Source organism: Fukomys damarensis, unplaced genomic scaffold (assembly GCF_012274545.1).
Source record: "Fukomys damarensis isolate Sample0158 unplaced genomic scaffold, DMR_v1.0_HiC HiC_scaffold_5, whole genome shotgun sequence".
Taxonomy (NCBI): Eukaryota; Metazoa; Chordata; class Mammalia; order Rodentia; family Bathyergidae; genus Fukomys; species Fukomys damarensis.
The window spans coordinates 3,659,509-3,678,259 of NW_022900917.1; the positions used below are offsets into that span (position 1 = coordinate 3,659,509).

Genomic DNA, 18,751 nt, shown 5'->3' on the forward strand with positions numbered 1-18,751 from the left:
ACTGTATTGTATATCTAAAATGTACTGATATATATATACATACATATACACACACTAACCAGATGAAAGAAAGACTCGGATGGGGGGAAACTGCTTAATGGAGTCAATGGACAACTGAGGAAAACTATGGGAAAACCTAGACAAGTAAACACAAGACCACACTGCGGTGAAAATAAGTACCTAAAATACCTTCGGTTTTGCTTTTTGTTTAAAGACAAAAGACAAACTCTCAGGTTATTCCAGTTATTTACTTTAACAAGCTTAGTCTTCTCTGGATTGAACTTCAATATTTTTAAGTAACCTAATATTCTGAAAAGTGTCTTGTCATTATTTTACCTGCTTCATTTTACTCTTTCCACTTAAGACTTTTAAGGTTATAGACTAAATTTCTTTTAAAATGTACATATGGGAAAGCAGGGCACAAATGCACTACAGGGTTGATTTGCCCAGTTCAGAGAAGGCTGCGCCCACCCACTGATGCCATGGATCAGCTGGGCTGGGAACCAGGCACAGCAGTGGCCAATGTGAGCACCACCCTATCTCTTGGGGCTTAGAGGTGAGCAGGGTAAACAACAGCAAAACTGTCATGTTTTTAAAACTCTAGAGCCAAACGTGGCAGCACATGCCTATAATCTCAGCTACTTGGAAGAGAAATAAAGAGCACTAGAGGTCAGAAAAACAAGAGAAGTACATTATAAAAGAAGGATGTTCTGAGGTGGAACAGGGAATTTTCAGGGACTGATTCCTGAGACAGGAAAAATGAACAAAAGTCAGAAATGAAAGAATCAACAAATTTTAATCATTCAGTCAAACAATCACATATTTACTAGATGTCTGCTGAAGCTAAATATGGTGCCAGGCCATGCCGAGCACTAAGGGAATTGTGGTGAGCAAAGCAAACTGAGTCCTTACCCTCTTGTAGCTTGCAGCCTAGCAAAAACCCCAGCATACTGAAGGGCAGGAAGTTTACAGACTGAGATTTCTGTTCGTTTCTAGTTTTCCAGCTATAGAGATGCAGACATGTTCCCACAAGTTCAAGGCGACAATCCCATTCTGAGACAAAGGCCAATGCCTTTGCCAAATTCACTTATCTCCTTTTGAGCCTGGTGCATAGGTGGAGGACAGCCTCGGTCTGAGGCAGTGAGGACTGAGTCAGGCCTCACAGGCCTCCACACAAACATACACACCTTAGTTCTATACCTTAGTTATCTCTCTGGCTCCCAGCACCCTGAGGCTTATATAATCGGTCTGCTAGGCCCTTTCTTTTCTACTACCCAGTAGAATTGGACCTTGCCTTCAAAATACACTTATACTCCAAAGCAGATAAATTAGGTAGAAAGCGTTTCCAGGACCCAGTAACTAGGTATTCTACAAAAGAGATACAGCAAAGAGGTTTTCAATTTATAGCACTTTCCCAAAATTTTTGTCACTGATATATCAAAAATAAAATTTTGAAAGAATTATATAATGAATACACACATATACCCATAACTTATATTGTACATTAATAGTTTGTGATATAAAAATACATAGATTTAAACTTTTGATATTGCCCAAAATGATTTATTAATTTAAGATTTGCACAGTTTAACCACTCAAATAATGTACTGCTAGCAAATTATCTCACGTGAAGAAACAGAAGGACTATAATTAGTCTATAATCAAAACTGACAATAGTGTTAGCCCCTCACAGGGCTAACAGCCACTCAGCTATTGATTTCTCATATGGAACTCTCTGTTGCTAAGCAGTATGGTCAACAAAATGTTTATTTAGTGGACATATGTGGGATGTTTAAATATGTCCAAGATTACTTTCTTTAGGGAAACACTCTTCTCCATACCATGCAGGTCTGACAGACTACAATGGAGATATCCAGCCCTGTGTTGAGTGGGTAAGATTATTTCCTTCTGTAGAATGACTAATCTCAGGATAGAAGCAGAGATCCCAACAGTTCTTCTCTGGATTGATACTGGGCAGAATGGACAGCACCGTGGCAGGCATATGAGTCAGCCTGGACTGTAAGTAACTAGCAAAATGACCAAGCCAAGTTACTTAATTGATTTACATCCTAACTTCCTCATTCTTAATATGTAGCTGTAAATAATTCCTTCCAAACAGAGCTTATAAATATTAAACACAGTAAAACATATAAACACTCTGCATAGTAATTGGCATATCAAAAGCATCAAACACATTTCATTAATCCTTATTATTGCTGTTATTATTGCTACTGCTTTTGTTGTTAGTATTATAAATTTGTGATGGAATTATTAAATTTGAACAGTGAGGTCTAAATACGCAAGCAGTCTTTGCCAGTTGCAGAGAAAGTGGAAGGAAAAATCTTAAGACAATAAATAAAAGGTTGCAGAACCAGGAACAAGGAGAAAGCCCTAAAGACCCTCTTTGATTCTCCAGGTCTGTCACCTCCTGATCTTGCCAGTTATGTAAGCCCACAAATTTTTTCCTTTTTCCTGAAGCTAGTTTAAAGTGAGTTTCTTTCACTCAAAACAAAAAGTACTGACTAATGTAACATCTTATGTCTATAAATCACAAAATAAATGGAAATGCACCGATACAGTACATACATACATACACGAGATATAGATTCCGGCTAAAAGGTTCAAGTGTGTCAAACAGCCAGTCTTCACTGCTATTGTCACAGCAGGGGGGGAGAGAGTGAAAGAGAGGGAGGGAGGGAGAGAGAGCACGCACACACACACACACACACACACACACACACACACACATTCCATATGACTCGGTAATTCCAATCTTAAGTATATATCCTAGAAAAATAAAAACAATCACACAGATTTGTATATAAATATCCAGAGTATCATTATTCACAAATGCCAAAAAGTGGAAATGACTCAAATGTCCATTAACTACGATTAGAAAAGCAAAAGGTGACAGACAGATCCTTGCAACAGAGTAACTTGGCTATTCAAAAAAAGTGCTATATATGTTGTGATATGAACGTATCTTAACAACATTATTCTAAGTGAAAGAAAACAGATACAAAGACCACATACTGTATGAGTCCATTTCTATGAATTATCCATAATACACAAATATATAAAGACAAGAGATTATGTGTTGCCAGAAGGGGTGAGGTAAGGGGAATAACTACTTAACTGATACAAGGTTTCCTTTTGGGGTTATAAAAATATTCTGGAAGTGGACAGTGCACATCTGCAGTACTGCCATTGAGTTATCCACTTTAAAACGATTAAAATAGTAAAATATTGTAAGTATATTTTACCTCAATTAAAAATGTACTGATATATATTACAATACAGTGAGCCTTGAAAACATTATATTAAATGAAAATAGTCTCAAAAGAAAACATTGTACGATTTTATTCATATGACATAATAGGCAAATCCACAGAAAGTGGTGGCTACTGTACAGCATGAAGAAGGGGAGGATTATGAACTAATGAGCACAGAATTTCTTTCAGGGGGAACAAAAATATCCTAAGACCAGACTGTGATTACGTCTGCACAAAATATACTTATTAAAAAGCATTGAACTCTACACTTTGAAAGACTGAACTGTAGCACATGCAAATTATATCCCAATGAAGATGCAAGTGTGTCTTTGTGTGTGTTAGGGGAAGAGAAAGGAAAAGGAGGGGAGAAAGGAAACAGGATGAGAGAGAGGGAGGGAGGAAGAGAGAAACACAGAAACAGAAAACTTAGAAACTTAGAAAAATAGCTAGAAATTGAAGGGTTAGTAAAAGATAGGAGCAATGAATTCAAGGATATAGAGAAGTGATAAAAGATCACCTTTGCTAACATTCCCTACGTCTTATTCCAGAGAAATTACTGTCTAAACTGTATCACTAGGAGACTTAGCATTCTGAGACAGGAGTAACTTGTATTGGAAGAAGTGACCAACAAATGCTCACGACAAAATACAAATACAGCTAAACATAAGCAAGCAAGCATCAAGTGGAAAGTAGAAAACTGGGAGTTCATACAGTATGAACTCCATTTTCCTAATGAAATGCCAGGAGAAAACTTCTGAGAAACAACTTCTTCTGTACACATACATATGTTTAGCCCATAGGTCCATCCAGCCTCAGAAGGGAGCCCCTAAATAACAGGACGGAACCAAAGCCCCCAGATGTGAGGCTTCTCCACTGGTGCTGCTGAAAATCCCAAGGCACTGGTACTTGTTTGTATGTCACATAATATTCACTCTCTCTCTCCCTTACTCTCTTACAAACAAACAACCATGCCTAATGCCTGATCCCTACAATAATGACAGCAGTAAGGTCAGGATAACTGGAATAAACTCATAGCTCCAAAGGTGACTACTTTGAAGGAGACAATATTCATGCAAAGATACAGGATCTGATGTGCTTATTAAAAATCAGTTAATTTTTCCCTGTTAATCATACAGTACTTCAGAAAATATACAGTACTTGAGACTATTTGAATGGAGAAACTAACTTTCATGCATGTGTTAACAAAAGTTATGTTCTTCCCCCATGCAGGAGAATTAGGGTCAGACTTAAAGCAATATAACAATAAGGACTGCTACGTTTGGCTACAAAAAGAGGGGCCAGGAGAAAAACATTTGCCCACATAAATACCAAGTAACTCATTCAGGTAGGCACTAACTCATGTTTGTGATTATCACCTGTAATCCCAGCTACTCAGAAAGCTAGACAGGAGGACTGCAAATCCAATGCCAGCCTGAACAACTTAGTAAAACTCTATCTCAAAATTAATTTTTAAAAAGGGGAGGGGGGCTGAGTACGTAGCTCAGTATTCTGTGTTCCATACCCAGTATGGAAGCAGCTAATATATTTGACTCAAGATATAATATGAGCATAACTTTGTTTGTTGCTGTTGTGTTGTTCATGCTAATTTGAAAAAGGAAGTAGCAGGGTATGTGTAAGAGAGTGTGTGTGAGTGTGTGTGTGTGTGTGTGTGTGTGTGTGTGTGTGTTTCAGGGAACTGTCTCTCAACAGATCATGGCTAGTAACAATTTGTTCATGTATCTTTTGCCTTCCTCCATGGTCATAATAAATAATTTTAACCATTACAGAAACATAAATCAAATGTCAATGTCAAGACAAACTAATTTTTTTTTTTTTTTTTTTTTTTTTTTTTTGGTACCGGGGATTGAACTTGGGTCCTTGCACTTGCAAGGCAGGCCACCGAAACACTGAGCTAAATCCCTGGCCCTCAAACTAAATATTAATGTAATTACCTCTAAGAAAACAGTAGTTCTTTTATATGCCTGAATTTTCTAAATTGATTCAATGTGCATGTGCTTCTTATTTTTAAAATATATTTTTGTTTGGAATGCATACCACTTTTATCTATGCAGATAAAACATTTCTAAAATAAAATATATGAAAATTGTTATTTGTAAAGACTATAGTTTGTTGTTACTCCTAAATATGTACAATTAAGGAAATCTTCTAATGTATGTGTATTTTATATTCTTGATTTCAAAGAGAAAAAAACAGCAGCAGGAAGCTGCACTCTCTTAGACTAAGACAAATAGTATAAAAAGCTCACGACCAATTATCTGGAACAGCTGCGACTGAGTCACTGAGCTAAATTTTAAAACCAACCTAACTTTGTCTAACCAATTCCAAAACACTTAGGAACTTAAAGAGACAGACAGTAATTTTTGGTTGTTGGTTTGTTTTCATTGGTCTCCAGTCTGAACATTAGTTGTTTATTGACAACTAATACTAATCAAACAACAAGCAATTCCTATTTGATGTAAAAAATATTAGTAGTACAACTGCAAAATAAATATGGTATCTGAGGTTTCATTTTTCATTAAGGAGCTGGATAGAGTATAAGAAATTTTTGAAATAAGCTTAATATTGAAATTTTAAAACCCATTTTAAATATCAAACTATTATATGTTTACTTCATCTTTTCATTTCTTTGGTTTTTGTTTTTTGGTTTTTTTGTTTTATTTTGTTTGTACAAGGGATTGAACTCAGGACCTTGCACTTGCAAGGCAAGTGGCAGAACCACTGAGCTAAATCCCCAGCCCTACTTCACCTTTTTTAACAATCTAAATCCCCAGACAGTGACAGCCTAATTACTTTACATGTAATTGCTATCTTTCCATTTGATTCTGTGTACTCAGCAAGACTCAAGAATTTACGTAAATGCCGCTTTCAGAATGTACTCCCTTCTGAAAATTGTTCATATATATAAAGGGCACATGTTCATCACCCTTTAATACAACAACAAAGAATTTGTGCTGGGAGACAATTCATGGCTGTCTCTTGTTTCTGTGTGTCTTGTGAGCAGAAGCACTGCCTTCTTGTTGTTCAGGCCTATGTTCTATTTGTTTGTATAGCAAATAGACTTGGAAGATAAACTCGGCCTCCAAAGCCAACAGCAGATTTGTTAATACCTTTGGGGAGGAAAAAAAACAGTCTCCCTCCTGAGCAAAGAGCAGCAGTGCTAAGTACATGCTGTAAAAGACTTGGGGTCCCCAGATCCAAATCTCCTACCCTGTAACTCAACCCCACTGCATGTGCAGATAAATTTGGTCCTCTTCCGGTCCCCCTATGGAAATAGGAGCTCGGAAAGTTGGCACAAATGATGCTACTCTGGCTACCACCACTGCTGTTAGTAATTAACTGTCCTAAATCTCTGACCCAAGTCCTGTATCTTCTTCTCACACTCTTGCAAGTTAACTTGTTAGCTTGTAATTACAGTAAAATCTCAGACCTTTTAGAGTTCCGCCTGACAACCTAATGAACTGATAGGATAGCTGCTTATACCTAACGTATAACTGAAAAGTATTGAAAGAAATAAAAATGTAAGCCAGGAGGGTGTTACAGTCATTATTTAAGGAAATAGCATTGATATAAAATGCAAACTATTTTAGAATACAAATTATCAATGACTTTTTTGATGGTTTCATTCATTGCAATGTCTCATATTTTTAGCACAGTGCCTAAAATACAATAGGTGATAAATAGGTGTTGAACTGTATAAAAATCATGTTATTTTTAAAACCATAATGTCTAATACCAACAAACAATTATGTTTGCTCACTGTTTTGCCTAAAGGTGAAAAAGAATTGCAAGAAAAATAGCATGAGCACAACATGAACATTTCTTCTGACTGAGAATGCCAACAAAGACAAAGGAGGTGTCAGCGCTTTTGGGAGTTCACAGCATACTCAAAGTGAGTGGAACATTTGATGGAGCCGTCAAGAGCCGTGAGAGAGCTTGACAACAGTCCGGCTGCGGCAGCAGTCTACCGCCAGGGTGAAGCCCTTCCTTCCTAGCCAGGATATACATGAATATCCTCATATGCATAACGTACATATCCGAGATTATATTATTAAGTGGTGCTGGTAAACATTAAGGACCATCTGTATAGGAAAAAGGAAGAGAGGAGCCCGTAGCTCCAGCCCCTGGGAAGGCTGAGGTGGGAGAACTGCTCAAGCTGACAAGTTTGAGACCAGCATGAGCAACACATCAAGATGGGGGGGGGCCTGGTGGAGAAAAAGAAAGTATCTTTTTTCTTGAGACTCTACTAACATTTCTTTTGTATTGTTGCTTTTTGGTGCCAGGTTACCAAACTCAGAACCTTGTGCTTGGCAGCACTGAGCACAAATCCCCAGCCCTTCTACTAGCATTTCTTAAAGTAAACACTGCCATGTACTTTATATACATTATTTCACTCAATCCTCACTAATCCTTTAAGATATTTTCCCCTTTCTTTTTTTTATTAAAGATTGCAAGCATACATGACAACAAGAAATGAAGATACTAAATAAAAATTTCAAATATACATATATATGACAGCAAAAAAGGGTATGAAATAAATAAAAATTTATGCAACACAGACTGATAATCCAAATACATTATTAGTTTGATGTGATCTTCAAACATTATATGTTCTTGCTCATTTTCTTTCCGTATAATATTTTTGAAATATTGTATTTACAAATACAACAAAGTTACATATTAGAGTTGAGAAACTGACCTCAAAATTTTATGATTTATAAACTCCTTGGTTTTATTAATTTGATAAATATCATATGCTTGTTGATTGTATCACTTACATTTTCTAACAAAACTTCCCACAGAAGATATATATTTTCCCCTTTCTACAGATGACTTCTATGTTTATTTCTATTTTCTGTACCACAAATCCAAACTCTGTTTATCCAGATCCAATTTCCAAACAGATTGTATTCCAAAATTATCTTTCTTTTAATCAGTTGTTTATAACCCAGAATGAATGTTCTGATAGAAGCATCTATCTTGAGATCTGTAAGCAAATCTTGCAATTAATGGAAGAGTAAGAAACCCTACTAAAAATGTCACACTGTTAGGTACATTCTTGGGCTACTCTTGGGACTCTAATGTTTAACAACGTTTATTTCCTATAGAAATGCATAGCTGTATATGAATGAAACAGAAATACTGAAAACATGTTCAATTCCCTAGTAATGGCTTGTCAATAACACAAAGAAAATAAGATAACTTACAAAATATTTTCTGAGTTCCATGAGTAAATTGATCTGGACACAGCATATGCTACCTTTAGGCTCACACATAAAATTTCTGTAATATTCTGCTGTGTACATATTTCACATTTTGAGTTTTTTTATATAAACTCAAAGACCTAGATCAAGTCTAGCTCTCCCACTATAATTTTGGATGTGACCTAATTTACTTCACTTTTTCACTGTTTCCTCATACATAAAATGAAAATATTTTCTCTCCATTAAGGAATTATTACAAGTATACGATAAGATAATTTGTGAAACTCTTAAGCTGTAAACATCACAGAGTGGTAGTGTTTTACATACGAATACCTACTGTGGACCAGGTCTTTAAAGCAATGTATTTTTTAGTGAAAAGTGCAAATTCCACACATATATTTATAGGGTACAGCATGTTTTGATATAGGTATATAATGTGAAATGGCTAAGTCAAGCTATTTAAATACGCATTATGCCACATGTTTATCATTTTGGTACTAAGAACACTTAAGATCTACTCTCAGCAATTTTCGAGTACACAATATATTCTTAACTCTAACCATGTATGCAACACACCTCTTGAACTTATTCTTCCTCCCTAACTGAAATGTTGTGTTCTTCTACCAACATCTCCCCATCCCATCCTAAACCCCATGGTAACAACAAATCTACTCTATCTCTATGAAGTCAGCTTTTCTTAAGTTTCCAAGTATACACTGAGCACAGTGGCAGCCTATCATCCAAACTACTAGGAGACGTGAGGCTGTAAGACCACAGACTTGAGGTCAAAGGACAACTTAGGGAGACCCTGCCTAAAACAAAAATAAAAAGGGCAAGGGTTGTGCAGCTTAGTAGTAGAGCACTTCCCTGGTACACTCCAGGCCCTAGGTTCGATTCCCAGAACCAAATATTTTATAAAAATTATATCTTTTGTGCTCAATTTATTGCACTTAACATACTATCCTCGAAGTTCATGTATATTTTTGCAAATGAAAGGTTGCCTGTATCAGTCCATGCTCACTAGAGAAACAGATTTAATACAAGATATATAAGGATTTAAAAGTAGACTTACAATGGTCACCCTCAGAGCCAGGTGTGGGAGAGTGCAAAACAGCTGTCTGCATGCTGGAGATCCGAAGAATCCAGGCACAGGCCTGGGGCTCATTGTAGTGTCCCGTGAGAGCCCACATCAGGAAGCCACAGGGTCTGCGAAGGAAGGCTGGTCTGTGCAGGAAGCCAGGAGGTGACATCCAAGAAGACTGGAGCTCAGCAGAAGAAACAGAAGCAGTTTCCTTCTTTGTTTCCCTTCTCTTCCGTGCAGGCGGCAAAACCGTTGGTTGATGCCACTCACACCCAGGGTGAGTCTTCCGTCCTCAGTAAACCCCTTCAGCCACACCCAGCACTGTGCTGATCCCGCTGAGTTGGGTGTTTCTTACTCAAGCTGACAGAATCAGTTAACCGTCACAATGTCCTTCTGCTAAGAAAGACTGAACTATTTGTATATACCGCATAATCTCTGTTCATCCACTGGTGGACACTTAGGCTGAGTCCAGATCCTGGCTACTGAGAATAGCCTTACAATGAGTATGAGAGTACAGACGTCTCCTCAACATACTTACTTCCCATCCTTTGTATATATAACCAGTCGTGGGATCGCTGGGCAGTTCTATTTTCAATGCTCTATACTAATTTACACTCCCAACAGCAGTGTGCTAGTGTTAACTTTTCTCCACATCTTCTCCAAAATTTATCTCTCATCATTTTGATAATAGATAAACGGGCGGAAAGGGAGTACGAGAAAGGAAAAAATAGGAGAAAAGGGAAAAACAGAAACAAAGTCTTTGTAAATATGGAGGGGTGGAGGGGTTGAAGAGAGGGCAGGGGAATGGGGAAAAAATAGGAAGCAAGATTATATCATGTACAAGTACCAACTCCCAATGATTGATCATATTGTATACCTAAAATGTACTTAATAAACTTCATGAATAAAAATTAAATAATTTTAAAAACAGATAAACAGGTATGAGGTGATAGTTCTACATGGGTTTAATATACATTTTCCTGATTATAAGTGATGTCAGGCTGGGGATTTAGGTCAGTGGCACTGTGACTGCCTCACAAGCCCAAGGTCCTGAGTTCCATCTCTGATACAAAAAAAAAAAAAAGCTCTGCTGATTATAAGATTTTGAGCATTTTTCATTTTTATATACCTACTGGTCCTTTGTAGTTCCTGTATAAAATCTCTATTCAATCTCATACCCACACACCTGTCCTTGGGTGTTTTCTGCTGAGGAAAAGAAAAAAAGAGCTTCTTCCTTGAGTTTAGCAATCAAAATAAATCACCAAGACACCTCTTCAGTTCCAACCCTAGAAAGGAATTTTGGACCAAGCACAATGGGGCTCCCCCAAAATACAATATGATGAAGCTGCTTTATCACTGGCTTTTTTTCTATTTTTGCTACTTTCGCTATCTCCTCCTGTGTCAATGTGTCAGGAGTCTAAGTACTAAAGACAGACACTCTTGATGTACTACTTACACCCTACTGAGGTACTTGATGTGAGTTCCACCTAAAAACTAAGCACAATAGCACCTGGTTACCAGATCTTTTGCTATAATTTAATGAAAGGACATGTAGCCAGTCCCTGCTGTTCTGTAAATTTCAGTCCCTTCTGAACATTGCTCCTTATATCATGTCACGTTCTCTTTATTACACTAGTGTTAAGGTATGTGGAAACTCATTAAAGTTGAACCCTCTCATCTTTTCTTATTTGGCTAACTGAAAGCCCAACTTATCCCCCATTACTAAAACAATCTTAACAGAAATGCACCAAATTGTTGTGCACCATTTGGTAAGAGATGAAGGTGAAGAAGCAGAGCAGATGGCCAAAGTTTGGCCTCCTGGCACTCTGCCAAGGCTGAAGTTGAATTCTGGCAAAGCTAAAGGGCAACTCAAACTAGTGCTTTTGGCTGTGATCGACTCAATAATGGGGTTAAGCCTAACAAAATTTAAATTCCGGACATAGGTTTCATCCTGTCCTGTCTGCCACTTTTAGAATGAAAAAATCACGTTATTGAACAACACTTCTGGTATTTTCAAAATCAGAGTAAGAAATTTAACATCTGGGAAAAGAGAAGGCTTTGTAGTAGTGCAGCATACTGCTGAACAATGTAGAAATAATCACAGGCAGCTGCTGGCCTTCGCAGAGAGGGAGGAGGACGCATTTACACCTCTTCTACTTTCCTCCTACTAGCCTGATCTCTACAACAGCTAATCCTCACACAATTCACTGAGGGTACAATTTCACTGAGAGAAAGGGCTGTGACATAGAGAATGTAGCTGAAGTTGCAAATAACAATTTATACTGAAAAGATATTCAGTCTTTTAGGCTGAAGATACTAATAGTAACCTGGACATTTCAAGCTAAAAAGATGTGCTTCTTGATTACTTAAAGTAGAAAAGCAATTCGGCATAGCTTTTTTTTTTTCCTCCTTGAGTTTATTGGTACATTTTAGGTATATAGTACAGCTACATTCATCACTGGGATCTTGTATCTTTACATAACAGGTCTTGGTTCTCATTTTTCCCCTTACCTCTGCCCTCCTTTCATCCCCTCCTTCCTTCCCTATTTACAAATACTTTATTTCCATTCTTTTATTTTCTCATTTTTTTTCTTTTCCCTTATTTCCTTTTCCCTACCCTTCCCACTTTCCCTCTACCTTTAGCCCTTTTCTTCCTATTTCACATTGTCAATTATACCATTAGGGTCTTATGTACACCAGAGAAACTATTCAGAATTTATACATATGATACTTATTTATTTCCCTTAGGAGTATATCCTCAATATGTATCCATTTTCCTATGAATGACTCTAATTTTTCATTCTTTATGGCGGAGTAGTATTCCACTTTATAGAAAAACCACATCTTCTTTATCCAGTCCTCAACTGATGGGCAAATGGGCTGTTTCCAAGTTTTAGCTATTACAAACTGTGCTGCTATAAACATGGGTGAGCATATATCACTGTGACATGATTCTTTTAATTCTTTTGGAAAGATACCCAGCAGAGGGATGGCTGGGTCAAATGGAACCCCTAATCCCAGCTCTTTGAGATATCTCCATCTGGCATAGCTTTTAGATTAGTCTCTACTGGTATTTGTTTATTGGTCAAAATGTTTATTTGTCAGTTACCTTTTTTCCTGTAAAGGGCCAAACTATATACATTTTAGGCTTTGTGGGTCAAAAGTCAAAGTTAAGGATGATAAGATGCACTAACATTGACAGGAAATGAATTTACACAAAAATATTATTGACAATATTTAAATACTCGAGTATAATACAACAGGTCTCTTAATGAGGATGGAATTTGGGGGGATGTGGGATAATATTTCACTTAGCTGAAATTGAAAGTTAGTATTCCATTTTTTCTTTTTTCTTTTTTTTGTTTCAAATCTTCCAAATCAAATACAAATTTTCATCTGTTCAGGCTGACCTCTAAAATGATTTTATGTAGTTCACCTTTTCACACAGGTAGTACCAAATACTGGGTACAATCAAATCATTCCTTAAGAATATTATTTTAATTTGTGATATTTGTTACTTAAAAGACACACAAAAGTGGATGTGAATCTTGTCTTGGTATTTGCCTTTTACCGTGTCATTACATTGTAGCCTACAAAGGAGTGGTAGCTCTTTAATTACACAGTTAATTTTGAAATATTTAAATTTCCTTTGAATGTGCATAAAGTCTGAAAATATTGTTAAAAACATAGTCTGAGCTGGGAAATTAGATCCACTAAAAACCTGTGTGGGAACAGTAAGCTTGTTACTTGTTTTTAACTACTGACAGCATGGGGAGTACATAAAACTGTCTGAAACTATTTGTGAAAAATGTTACTTGTCATTGAAATGATTTTATCACAGTCACGGTAAATTAAGTTCTATGCTAGAACTTATAAATTTCACCTATAAGCACAGTTTGGCCTACACAATATATGCAACTTACAGGCTACACTCAGAACTACCAATCCGACACCAGAAGCAAATGTCCAAAGCCATTCAGCAGGTTGGGAAGACCCAGCCTCAAAAGACGAATGAAAACAGTTCAGCACTGGAGCAAAGCTCAAAAAAAGAATAAAAATAAAAACTAAAATGTTTACCTACACTGCTAAGCCATCAGCCTTCTATGTGATAGAGTAAGTCATGATACACAGCTTCTATTTCAGACTAAAATGCATGAAAGTAAAGATGGGTGAACGCACGGGACAGAAGGAAAGTCACCAAGGACATTACAGCTTCATTAACACATGATGATTCCAGTACGTTCTGCAGGGAATCTACTCATAAATGACACTGTGAATCATCTCGATCTTTATCCCCAATTTTTTAGGGGGAGGGACTGGTTCTCCCCCTGTACTGGTGATCAAACACAGCAATGGTCTACCACTGAGCTACATCCCCACCTTACTTTTCATTTTGAGGCAGAGTCTGGAAAGGGTTGCTCAGGCTCAGCTTGAACTTGCAATCCTCCTACCTCAGCCTTCCAGAGTGCTGGGATTACAGGCGTGTACCACCATACCCAGCAAGCATAATTATTATATTTATCTCCCCCTGTACTGGTGATCAAACACAGCAATGGTCTACCACTGAGCTACATCCCCACCTTACTTTTCATTTTGAGGCAGAGTCTGGAAAGGGTTGCTCAGGCTCAGCTTGAACTTGCAATCCTCCTACCTCAGCCTTCCAGAGTGCTGGGATTACAGGCGTGTACCACCATACCCAGCAAGCATAATTATTATATTTATCAGTTTTAATACATCTTAGCAAATTAAACATCAAGTTACACTGAACTGTTTTCTCAATTTCTTTGAAAATGTCATTGGTACTTGTTCCACACGAATTATTCATAGAGGCTTATTCAAACTCAGCACTGACTCCTCAAATAAAAAGCAGAAAAATTTGATGGTATCTGTCAACTCGGTACGAATCAAGAAAAACTACTCAAAATCACTTGTCTTGTTTTTTAATTAACTATAAATATTGTCTTCAATAGCCTTAACTCTGAGAACAATTCTCACAAAAGGATTAAGAATCTTAAGTTTATTTTCTCTAGACATGTTTTTTTCAGCTGTTGAATTATAATTTAATTAATGCACCATGATAAACGGGTTTCTCTGCTTGGCTAACAGAGTAATCACTTGGAAACTTACTGTGGTTGCAGCTTCATTTTCGTATCTTTATAAAAAATTCTGCTGTAATGATATATTCCAAAATTTCCTAAATTTCTCTAGTTGAGAATATTTTGGCGGGTGCTGAGTCTTGGAATGTCAATATATTTTTAGTGTAATTACAGCATCCAATACACAATAAACATAATTTTTGTCATCTAATCTGGTAATAAATAATCCATGTTCTCCCGTGCTTTCGAGGCACACCTGAAATGACAGGTATTCACTGGTAACTAAAACATAAATGAACTAAATGTCATGGCGCAGCGATGCCAATGGCGCTCAAATGCTGTAGTATTACCGCTGTATTAGGTTCAGGGATTTAGCTCAGCGGCACGGCTCCTGCCCAGCAAGCGCAAGGTCCCGGCTTCGACCCCCAGTTCCAGAAAAAGAAAGTAATACGGCTGCATCACTGAGCTTGGCAGCAGGACAAGCAGCAGCGCAGGCTGAGGAGGGCCTCGTGCGTGGTTGCGGTCCTGACTGCACCGCCCTGTGCACCACTACCAGGCGGCAGCAGCCACGCAGCATTCACCAGTGAGCAAGGCTCGCTCATTAAGGGTGGGATTTCAATTCCACGCTTCTCATGAGTCACAGTCTTTTTTTATTTTTAAAAAACACTAAAAGATGTGACTGTTCTTAACTCAAAGATCATACAGAGATAAGATCAAGTTTATCCCGTGGGTAGCATCTGCTGAACCAACCAGTCAATGAAGCAAGGGATGGAGAAACCAGAACATCCTAGAAAACTTTTTCTCCCACTCCTAGGACCACCATCTCTCAGGTCTAATGAATCTGTGAGTGTGAGGCAGGGTCTGAGCAGACCACAGTGCCGTACTTGTGGACAATGAAGAGCCAGGGAACGAGAGAAGATGATCTGAGTAGGATCACAAAAAAGCTATTTTCTTCAGCTACACCTGGCTGAGCATTCTGTCATAACCTAATAAGGAAGAATTAGAAATTAACACTTGTAACACATGATAGTATCTGCAAATTACTGCATTTTACTACACACATTTATGCCTAAATTAACTTTAGTCGACTATGGAACATTCAATAGTGTGACATTTCTAACTAATTACTTTTCTTATCTTTATGTGGGCTCAGGTACAGAATCATTTCAGATATTTTTAAAGACAGAATAGAAGAGAAAATAATTAGCAACAAAAATAGGATCATCAAACACTAAATTGTATACCTCACATGTTTTCTGATTTAATACCTACTACTCTTCATTATTAATAGACATTATTAACCTAAAGCACAGTTCCTCAGATTATAAAACTTATTAAAGGACACATTAGGAGGTGGCAGAAGAATATTCCAAGCCAATCGTGTCTGCTCCAAAATTCTATGCAATTTACCTGAATCCAATAAAACCAACTGGCATTACAGTAAATATCCTGTTGTCCAACATCTGATCTTTCTTCTTTAGAGTTTTTAAATAATTTTAATTGACATTAAGTATTGACTGAAAATATGTTTTATAGCAAATATAAACTTAAACTCTTAACTGTAGAACAGAGAACATCACAGTGATTAGCAGAAATTGGTATGTGTACCTTTCAAACTTCTCTTAATGTTCAATATTTCAGTAATCATATAAAATCTAATGTAAAAAAATATCTGTTTCATATCTAACAGGTGGGTAAAATTTAAATATTTCTCTCATAATAGAATAACAGCACAACAAAAGTGGAAAGACCAGTAGGAAATATGTAGCCCAGCCTCTAAATTTAATGAACATTAAGTATGAAACTTAACAAAAATACAACACAAAGCAGTGCAACAGGGAGATGACCTGAGTCCTTGTGCAATGCCCACTTTTATTTTTCATATAGCTTTGTATCTTTCTCAGGGGAGACTGCAAATCTTCATGTGTTTCTAAATGCAACTATAAAAACTGACTTCAGTATGTGAGCAAACTGATTGGATAACTTGAAATGGCTAGGAATTTCTCTTTCATTACATCCATGTGCCAGCCCAAATAAGCAACATTCACTTATCCATCAAAGAATAATGATTTCAAACTCTGTGATAAATAAAATACTGCAAATGTCTTAAAGAGCTCAGTCTGGGGAGAGAGACACAAATCATTTTACTGCGGTGCAATCATAGAAGTACACGGTCCCTTTGGGCTGAATATATGTTTCTTAATATAATACTTAAAAAATTAGATCCTTTACAGACAAAATAAAACTTCAGAAGATCCTATTTGAGCAACTGTACTAAAGAACACAAAAACTAGCTGAGTAGAGAAAGTATGTTACAATGCCTATTATATTTACATTTAAAAGATACTGTTAGTGCTGTTTTACAATAGTATTGATTTTTACCCAAATTTTCACATATCTGGCTTACTCTGTGCTCTCTAAATGGTATCTTTGATGAACAAAAGCTCCTGTCAATGCATACAACCTGTCGATCACTTCCTGTACAGTCAGCTCTTCTCCTATTTAAGAAGCCATTCCCTACTCATGAACTCATGAAGTTATTTTCCTACATTTTTTCTAGGAACATCAATATTTTTTCACATTTAGAACTGGAATTGGTACTCAGACACAGTGTAAGGTAGCAGTGGAATACATATTTTTCTATGAGAATAGCCCGCTGACCCTGCGCCTCTCACTGAGAAGTTACTCAAAGACATAGACAAAAAGGATTCTCTCTTACAAAGAACAGACAACAGTACAAAACTTTAGTTTCAATAAACTAAGAGAAACTAATCGTACAAATGAAATAAATTAACATATATATTAAAATATTTTTGAAACTACAGAATAGGTAATTTGGGGAATGATTTGAACTTCTCCCTACTTGCTATTTATCTATCTTCGTCCTATTTTGCTCTTTATCAATATACATATATGTGTATGTATATGAGTTCATCCTATAAGAGAAATCATGAGATATTTAAGCTCATATCTGACTTACTTCACTCAACGTTATGTTCTCATGTTGAATCCACTTGCCTGTGAATGCCTCCTTTAAATTCTGTAAATAATGTATCATAATGTTCAATATAAAGGTCTTGCAAATCTTTCCTTAGATTTATCTTTGCTTATTTAATATAAATCACCTTATTCTAAATTCATTTCCAAGTGTTGCTTCTATAGAGAAATACACTCTGTTACTGCCTTGAACTATATTCTGAAACCCTGTTAAAATCTCTAACAGTGCAGCTCTGACTGCTGTGAGTAACAGCAGGCTCCAGCCCTCTGAGGTGAGCCCAGCGTCCTCCACAGGACCAACAGAAGCACAGCTCCACGTGGCGGCAGTGCGCAATAACCTCAGAACTATGCCCTTCAACTTCTTGTGTCTTCTGTCCCTCCCAGCCCCAGCCATAGTGCTGGTTTCCTGTAGTTGTTGGTCTCTTGAAAAATTTATCATCCACTTTTTGCAACTCACACCCTATTGATATTCTTGGTAATTAATTCCCTATACTGTATTAATGTTTCATTGTCTAAAAATACTTAAATGTGATTTTTGTTAGGCTAATTATACAACTTTCAGTGACATAAACATTTTCCTTTTCTATTTTAGAATTTTGTGTTTCTTGTCCCCTCTTCCTCCCTCATTCATCCACTTCAATTCTGTAAACTCTCTTCAACTGCTTCGGTTTTTTCTTGGCCGATTTCTTAAAAACACCAGTGATACTTACATCACTTATTTTAAAGGCAGCAAAAGAAAATGTAGCATTTTCACTTAAATAATCAGCAATTCAAGTACAAAAACAACAATTTCCTCAAAAACTATTTATTAGAATAAATTCAATTTTATTATGATCACAATTATTAATACCCAGAAAAACTGTCTATAAACACCACCACAATTCAGCAATCAAGTGGCAAAATCACCATAGCCCTCAAGACTTAAGGCAAGAAACAATTTTAATGAAAGTAGAAATTATAATTTATGTCTTTAGGTCACATTTTATATATTATCAACATATTGGGCCAGGGATTTAGCTCAGTGGTCCCACCGCCTGCCTTGCAAGCACAAGGACCTGAGTTCAATCCCTGGTACCAAAAAAA

The 18,751-nt window shown here is 36.8% G+C and overlaps 1 long non-coding RNA gene across 1 annotated transcript; it reads left to right on the top strand.

Moving 5' to 3' along the window:
• The first annotated feature begins 1,776 nt into the window (after positions 1–1,776).
• LOC104853913 lies at positions 1,777–7,255 on the top strand. Its single transcript, XR_777917.1, has 3 exons — positions 1,777–2,019; positions 4,503–4,617; positions 7,065–7,255. It is a non-coding gene; the product is annotated as an uncharacterized LOC104853913 (long non-coding RNA).
• The last annotated feature ends 11,496 nt before the right edge of the window (positions 7,256–18,751 follow it).